The sequence below is a fragment of the Centruroides sculpturatus genome, unplaced genomic scaffold, assembly GCF_000671375.1.
Source record: "Centruroides sculpturatus isolate CEXI.00-Female unplaced genomic scaffold, Cexi_2.0 scaffold1496, whole genome shotgun sequence".
NCBI lineage: Eukaryota > Metazoa > Arthropoda > Arachnida > Scorpiones > Buthidae > Centruroides > Centruroides sculpturatus.
In genome coordinates, this window is record NW_019385671.1 from 91,151 (window position 1) to 100,366 (window position 9,216).

Below are 9,216 nucleotides of genomic sequence, written 5' to 3' on the forward strand. Positions count from 1 at the left end.
TTAAGAATTGAATTTAGGAAAAAACAATGTATTGGAAAGTACGACTGTTATCAGCAATTTTTAACAGAAAACTGATTATTTACAATAGACAATTATTGACGTCATCTTTTTATAGTCCAGACTAACTTGAACCGTGCACGAGATACATTGAGATACTATTTAGAGATAAAAAGTAGATATCAGCACTCTTGTTACTATTGTTGCATTGTATGACTAAGAACAAGACATTCCAAACACTTTATGAGAAAACTTAAAAAAGAAACATCAATTCAATTCAATATAACTTTATTAAATTGAAAATATTTTCCCCCTATTTAAGCATTCAATACAGAGGACTTGATAAATATTTTTTATTGAATATAATTAAATCATATCCATTTGATTAATGTTTTTCTACGAGATTTCGCGAAAATCATGTCAAATTTAATGGAAATGTACGTCGAATATTTTGATGAGATATTATATATATAATTTATATTATATTTGTATATATAGATATTAAAAAAATTATAGGAATTTATCTGAATTTCATTTTAAAATTTTTAATATCTCATCTAATTATTTTTCTAAACATTTCAGAAATTTCTGCACTTTTATTTCTAATTAAAGATTTCTGAAATAGATTGAAAAATTTTAATTGAGATCAAACAAGTTTTAACATAATTATTTAAACGGACGACGACCGAGTGCAAATATGAAAATGTACCCATTATTATATCCCATCTAATTATTTTTCTAAATATTTCAGAAATTTCTGCATTTTTATTTCTAATTAAAGATTTCTGAAATAGAATGAAAAATTTTAATTGAGATCAAACAAGTTTTAACATAATTATTTAAACGGACGACGACCCCGAGTACAAATGTGAAAATGTACCCATTATTATTTATGACGATAGCAAACAAAAAAAATATTAATAATAACACTTTTACTGGATACTGGATAAATACTGGATGAATCAGATAATAAGTGGATTCTCGTGATGATAACAAACTTTTAGCATTACAATTTATTTTTTATTTTAAATCATTTCACGTTAGATAAGCAGACACATGCTGAAAGTAGTTTTAAAATTTGATAAATTACTCTCGAAATAATTAAAGATTACATTCCTATTGTTTTCTCTTGTGATTGATGGTAGTGAGATGGAAAATAAGATTTATCAGATTGTTCGATAAACCTTATTTGTCATCATAAATGTTTTTAAAAAGAATGTTTTGAAATTCTAGTAAATAAATTTTAATTTTTTTTTATGTTAATTTAGAATGGCTTAAGCGCTTTTAATCTCCGTGGATCCGGCCCTGGCTGTCACAATAGACGATTCAATGTTCATTTCCCGAAACATCAGTGGAATAAGAATGATTTTTATTGGTAATTATCAATATAATTACTCGTTGCAAAAATGCAACCAGTTGAGAAACTTTTCCAGCTATTAAGACATTTTATTTTTCTTTTTCTTCTTCGGGGAGGAGTTGGACATTTTATTTTTAAAAATAACTTTTATATTAATCGTATTATTAATAAATACTGTATATTGTGTGTGTAATGCCATCTGTTATGAATTTTTATCATTAAGAACTTTTTATTTTATCTTACTTTATATTATTACTAATATAAAAAGTTCTTTATGATGAAGCGTTTTGCCATTTTGTAATAATTAATAATTAATTATTAATTATAAATAAACAGAAAAAAATTCCGTGGATATGTGTGTGTTGGTGTCTATTTCGTTTAATATCTCAGGATGGAATAAACTTTAATGAACAAAATTTGGCATGGTAGCTTGGGTGTAAGTTGCACTAATACTTTTAAATTTTGGTGGTTAAAAGTCGAAGGGGTGAAAAGATAGTGTGTGGTTACGTGTCATATCTCGAGAGGGATCAGGCTTAATGAATATTTTACTTGTTATTAACATTTACAATTTCTTACAAAATTCAAGATTAAACTTTTAAAATCAAGCGTTTTCTTATTTAAAAGCAATTAAAAATATAAAAACGTTTCTATGACAAAATCTCGTAACGAATATCGTCACACACAACGGTTATTTAATATGATTAACAGCATAGAAGTTATTACTTTCCTCGCTCTGTTATACAATGGCGTACCGTAGTGGGGGCGGCAGGAAAAGTTATACGATTCGTTGTTGGATTTTTCATATTAATAAAGAAACGTTTTACATATTTTCTTTGTTCAAGACAAAAGAAACTGACTAAAAGGATCCACACTTTACCCTCGAACCCTATACAAACTGTCAACGACCCTGAGAGTTCCATCCACAGTTCGTTAAACCACGGATCATAAGATAACTACTTTATACATTTTTATCAAAATTACGAAATGTCCGGCTTATTTTGTATTTTTAAAGGCTCGTCTTATGCGGATAGAATGGAAACGCTAATCAGGATTAAATGAATTAAATAAATAGCAAATTAAAAATACTTGAAAATAGGGCTTGCTTGTTTATATGGCGTTCTTAAATAGTGCAGCTAGCTAAAGCATTGTGTGGAGAAATGCACAGGTGCACTATGCACGGGAGTCAAAAATTTTTANTACAATTTCTTACAAAACTCAAGATTAAACTTTTAAAATCAAGCGTTTTCTTATTTAAAAGCAATTAAAAATATAAAAACGTTTCTATGACAAAATCTCGTAACGAATATCGTCACACACAACGGTTATTTAATATGATTAACAGCATAGAAGTTATTACTTTCCTCGCTCTGTTATACAATGGCGTACCGTAGTGGGGGCGGCAGGAAAAGTTATACGATTCGTTGTTGGATTTTTCATATTAATAAAGAAACGTTTTACATATTTTCTTTGTTCAAGACAAAAGAAACTGACTAAAAGGATCCACACTTTACCCTCGAACCCTATACAAACTGTCAACGACCCTGAGAGTTCCATCCACAGTTCGTTAAACCACGGATCATAAGATAACTACTTTATACATTTTTATCAAAATTACGAAATGTCCGGCTTATTTTGTATTTTTAAAGGCTCGTCCTATGCGGATAGAATGGAAACGCTAATCAGGATTAAATGAATTAAATAAATAGCAAATTAAAAATACTTGAAAATAGGGCTTGCTTGTTTATATGGCGTTCTTAAATAGTGCAGCTAGCTAAAGCATTGTGTGGAGAAATGCACAGGTGCACTATGCACGGGAGTCAAAAATTTTTACGTAAAAACAATCTTATCAATCAAGATTTACTTTCGTACTATCGATAAACAGAGCGTTGGTTAGCCCATCTGAATTTTAGGTTCTGTTTCTATTACAGTCACTTTACTATTAGTAATTCTCTGTTTATTATTGTGAAACAAACATTCAATATACCGTAGCTCGTAATGAAAGGTATACTGAATTCCATGTTTACGGAACACCGGTTACCTTCTCAACAACCAAAAGAATATAGTAATTTATAACACCGTATTTTAAATTTCCTTTATTTTTGAGTTAATAAAATTCAAGTGATTTCTAATTTTATTGTATACTATTTCATTTATGTAACCTTGTTCTAATATATTTTCTTTTAATGTGACTACTTGTCACATTAAAAAAAAAAAAAAATGTAAAAGAACAAGGTTACATGAGGTTTCACATCACATGACAAAAGTTGTACGTGATGTGAAATTATGCTTGACAATTATCATTTATTTTATCGTAATGTATATGTATATGAATTTAGACACGTCATCAGTAAATTGATTAATTGATTGATTGATTATTTTTCGTGTTTAATGAAACTAATATTTAACAAATTAAATATACTGTACAACTTTTGCTTTATTCTCAGATAAGTACGTTAAACTATGCTAGCCTTTCTTTCCATCTCGGGCGATTCCTATCTCTAACTGAATTGGAAGCTGATGAAGCTCATAATCTTGTTGGAAAATAAAAAGAGTTTGGCTTAAAGGTAAGAACCATCTTATGTAAAGATTACTGATTAAAAATTAATATTGATTTTAATTACATAATTTTTAGAAATTTCGAAATAACCTAATTTGGGTAGTTTATCTCAAAAAAGTAATCGAGAGTATAAGCTTAAAGATTGACTAACAATCCGATCTAAGGATGTATTATACTTGTATATTGATTGCTTTGAAATTTATACGGGAAGCATTTACTTGTAATGTTGTAATCATCCAACGAGATTTTGTGTGTCGTCAGTGGATATAGACCTATATAGACTATTAAATGTCATTATCTAGATATAACACAATTTTATTCCATTATAGATTCTTCATTGCATTTTTAAAACAATTCTAGGTTCTTAGATTAGAAATATATACTTATATATTCTCTAACATATATTTATATATTCTCTAACCTATAGGTGATATATATATATATATATATCTTTATAGGCTGAATGCTTGGGATGTTAAGATGTTAGCCAAACGCTCTGGGGATCCAGAATCGAATGTGGAATAGGTTCCCGTCCTTCATTCATCTGCATCCAAACTTCTTCAGTTTTGAATTTCAAAAGTAAATACAGCTTTTTATTTTGACCTATTTAGTAAAGCCTTTAATTATATGTCAGAGTAACCTCTAAATGAAAATATACTTTATTTGAAATTATAAAAGAAATTCCGTGGCTCGAACTCGAAGGAACATGCAGAATGAAATCTATACCGTGACCTTGGAACTAAAGCCCCAATACACGGGAAATATTGCTATTGTGTTTATAGACCTTGCAAAAGTGAACGATTAGGCAGCCATCTCGTGATATTTTTAATAATTATAATATATAAATTTTAATTTAAAATTTCGGGAATAAAAACATCGACTCGGAGCAAGGCTCTTCTTTTCTTCTATACACTATAAATTAAAAATTACATTTATTATAGTTATTAAAATTATCAAGAGATGACGGTATAACCAGCTATTCCTAGACAAATTACTTCGTATTTAATTGTTAACTTAGCCTTAATTCGTCACATCATCTGGTTTTAATTAAAGTATTCGATTTAGTAGAGTTATTTATAATAAAATTTTGATTTATTAACATTTATAAAATTGAAAATTTGATCTTTCGCTAAATCACTACATATTGCCATAGATATCTAGTAACATTTCTAGTAAATTAATAATATTGTTCTAACAGTTCATAAATAACTCAGTGTAAATTTTATGCTATAACTGATTTACTTTTTAGTACAAACAATATTAAAGTGTTTTAAATGCACATTCTAAAGCATTTGAAAGCAATATGCCAAACGATGAAATTAATATGTTATAGAAGTTTATCGACGTCAGAAAAGTATTTTTGTTCAAATTTATATTTCATATACAGTATTTAATATAAATGCTAAATAAAGAAAGACGATAAAATTTATATATTTCACCATTTCATTTATATTATGTTCCGTCATCATATGTTTGAACACAATCTCTATATAATAAAACGTTTCCCGATACAAAGTTTTTATTAAACATCATGCATCATATTAAAGGGTGTTCTCGACTAATAATACTAATGATCTATATCTAAACTTAAAAAATAAATGTTGTATTGTCTATCGTAGTTAATGGTAATTCCGTAATTATTCATTAAATTATTAAAAAAATAAAAGCATCAGAAATTTCTACAATAATGACATTTTTATATATCTTTATTTATTAAAACTAATGTTAAATATAATTCATTATTAAATAAATGAATTATATGTTAAAATAATTATTATCTAATTTATAAATATAATATAAATGTATTAAAGCTATCATTTTATATCATATCATAAAGAATATGCATTTAATACAGATAATGTGATTTATGTAATCAGCCTACCTTTTATATGACTATGTGATATCTTATTAATAAAAATGCCGATATTAGGCTTTGAGTTCACAATGTCGTATTTATATAGTCGAGTTGTCAGTTTCCTTTAGATAATCTTACTGAATAATCAATAGTTACTGTTAGATAATATATTGAAACTATTCTTTATCTAAAAGATTTCCTGCCATTTAATTTTAGTAATAAAATTAGTGATAAAGAAACGAATTTTTATTAATATCAGAGTATTTATTTATCTGGTTGATCACATTTTTACACACGTTACTGTATTTACGTAAATATTTAGTATAGTTTATTGAATTATATCTGTTATGCATCTACTTTTACATTTTTTTAATTTGTTTAGTTTAATGTATTCACGTGAAATATTTGTGTCAGTGTTTGTTTTTCAAACTAGTTGCANTATTTTTTTTAATTCCATTCCCGTTAACCCGGCATTTTCACAAACTCGGCCACCCTTAGGTCCACATTAGGCCAAGTTTTCGAGGTTCTACTGTAATATGTGTTACGGGTTAAGGAGAACGTTCAATAATTATTAAGTAAATAATATTAGTTTATTTTTTTGGATATTTTCGTTCACCATTTCCTTCCAACTGTTAGATCAGTGAAGAGATGCAGTTTTTCTTTCTTGTGTTATCGTCAAATATTAATTATTTATGACTTATTTATGAATAAAATTCATAAATAAGTGAGTAGATAGTGCGTTTTAGGGTTTATGATATTTTTTTATGTATCTTTATTCTAAAGCATATCAATTTTTCAGCTCAAATACATAAATAAAATCTAAAATGAGGATATAATATTACTGTATTGGAATCTCGATAACAAATGTTTTATATAAATTAAGTATTTTAAAAATATTTTTTAGTAACTATATTATTTTATGAACAGAAATAACAATAAAATATACGATAATTAAAATTAAATGTATTAATTACTTAAGTAATTAATGTAACATTTTTTTATTTGGGATTCCTAGAAAGGTGTTTACGATGCGTTTATCGTATGAGTTAGAAATTAAAGTCGATTGTTATGTGAGATTATTTCATTTTCTTTTAATATAACTTAATATATGTGTATTTGGTTACGCGCGTATACTTTGTAGACAGATTTCCTCATTTTATTTTTGAGTTTCCTAATTAATACTGGTAATATTACTTAACATTTGAAAGCTGTAAATTTAGAACAAGGCGAAAAAGTAAGTCTTATATTGCTGAAATTTTTTGCTTTTACAAAATGTCATTTCATAAGGATTTTTCGTAACATTATCAGAGCGGTTTCGACTAAATTGTGCTAAATATAACACTTTGAGATATATATATATATATAGTACTAGAATGTTAGAAATTTTCACGTGATAGAAATCGAATAAAAAAATTTATTTCTGGAGTCAAAAATTCTAATATTTTAATACTATTTGCATCTCAAAATATTATCATTTAACACGATTTAGTCGAAATAGCACTCACAATCCTTATGAAATGACGTCCTTTTCTAATCAAACATGTTTATTCCAATTTATTTTTATCTTCTTTTTAGAGAAGAAACAATTGCAAAGATTGTTTCGTAACTATTTACATATAAAACAATCTAAGGCGTTATTACTGCGTTAAACACAAATGTGTAATAAGCGTATACATAACTACAATTAACACCGGAAATTCTCCGTAATTATTCATAAATTATCGTATTATCAAAAGAAAAAAATACTGATTACTAGAAAAATGCATGCAATATTTAGCCTACGAGGCAACTTCGTAAACATGATAAATTGATACTCATGTCAACTATAAAGTAGGGGTAATTAATTATATAAACGGGTTTGTAAATGCATTAGGAAACAGTATTTTCAGCAAAACTCTTCTGGAATTACAGTATACAGAATAATCTATACAGGCGACCCCACTATAACACTGTTGATAATTCCGTTTTATATGAATTCCATGTTGTACGACTCACTTAGATTTTACAAATACGTGTACCGGGCTGTGAACGTCTCAAGTATTTGTAAAATCTAAGTGACTCGTACAACATGGAATTCATATAAAACAGAATTATCAACACTATTATAGGGGGTCGACTGTATATGTAAATGAGGATGTTTGTTTATTTGTTTGCTATGCACGCCTAAGTCGCTCGATCAATTGCTAAGAAACTCGGTAGGTATGTTCAAATACTTCTTACTTAGATAATGTCGTACATCCCATCCCAAAATATTGATTGCATTTCTTTAAATCAATTAATTTTTATTTACATTCGATTTTCTGAGTTACACATAGCACCATCTATTGGCAAAAAAGTTAACAAAAAATTATCTAAATATAGTCTAATTCTTACAAAAATGATATAATTTTAAAATATATGTATTATATTCACTGAATTACTGCAACAATGATACAGCGCGAAATAGATGCGCTATTACGCCATTACTGCGACAGGTAGCACATAGCACTTGTCTGCGCGGAGTGTAGTATTAGTAGTGTTTTATCCCTGTAGATCATACTTCTCCCGTTAGCAATAGAGTCGTGCCGGTTATATATCTAACTATGTTCGGGGAAAAATTTTCGTATTGAAATAATATGATTCGCGGTATAAATCGGAAGTTTATATATAGTTAATCTGGGCCTCCTGCTCTAAGTTTTCCACATCTAGTCTAGATTTTCATCTATCTAACTTGTTGTTCGAGATTAAGATATGGGACAACAGTACACATTTATATTTATACAATTTTTGCAATTGTTTTGTTTGTTTGTTTTGTTAAGTTATATAACATTTGTAAATATAAATCAAATACTATAATATAATAGAAAGGTTAGAAGTACGAAATAACCTTAACATTTGTTTTATTTTTGCCCGGGCAACGCCGGGCTTACCTGCTAGTATACTTATAAATATCTTATACAACTTATTAAATATTTCTTATTCTTTCTTCATTAATAATCAAATTCATTTATATGTAAATTCTGCTATCCATTTACTGTATATTTAGGCCTATATATGAAAAATATCCAACATATGCTGTTTTATTACAGATTCGTTATGTGCTTTTTAAAATTTAAACTGTAAATATTCAATTAATTTTATTAATTATCGGCGCCATTTTTATTCTGGGAAATACTAAACATCGCAAATCTTTGGTCACGAAGAAAGCATAATTATTGTATTTCACCTTATATATGTTTACAATATTAAATTAATTTAACATTATATGGGCCTGAAATAATTTGTACAAGTCGAAACTTTTTAATTTGAACGCAAGGGGAAACCAAAACAGTTCGTATTATAAAAAAAAACTTCGAAAAACCTGTTCTTTGAACATTAGAATAATTTTCCGCGAGTTTCTAACGTTCGATATTATTCAATATTGTTTAGCGATGTCACATTTTCTCTTTACTGTTTTTCATTTCGACTTTA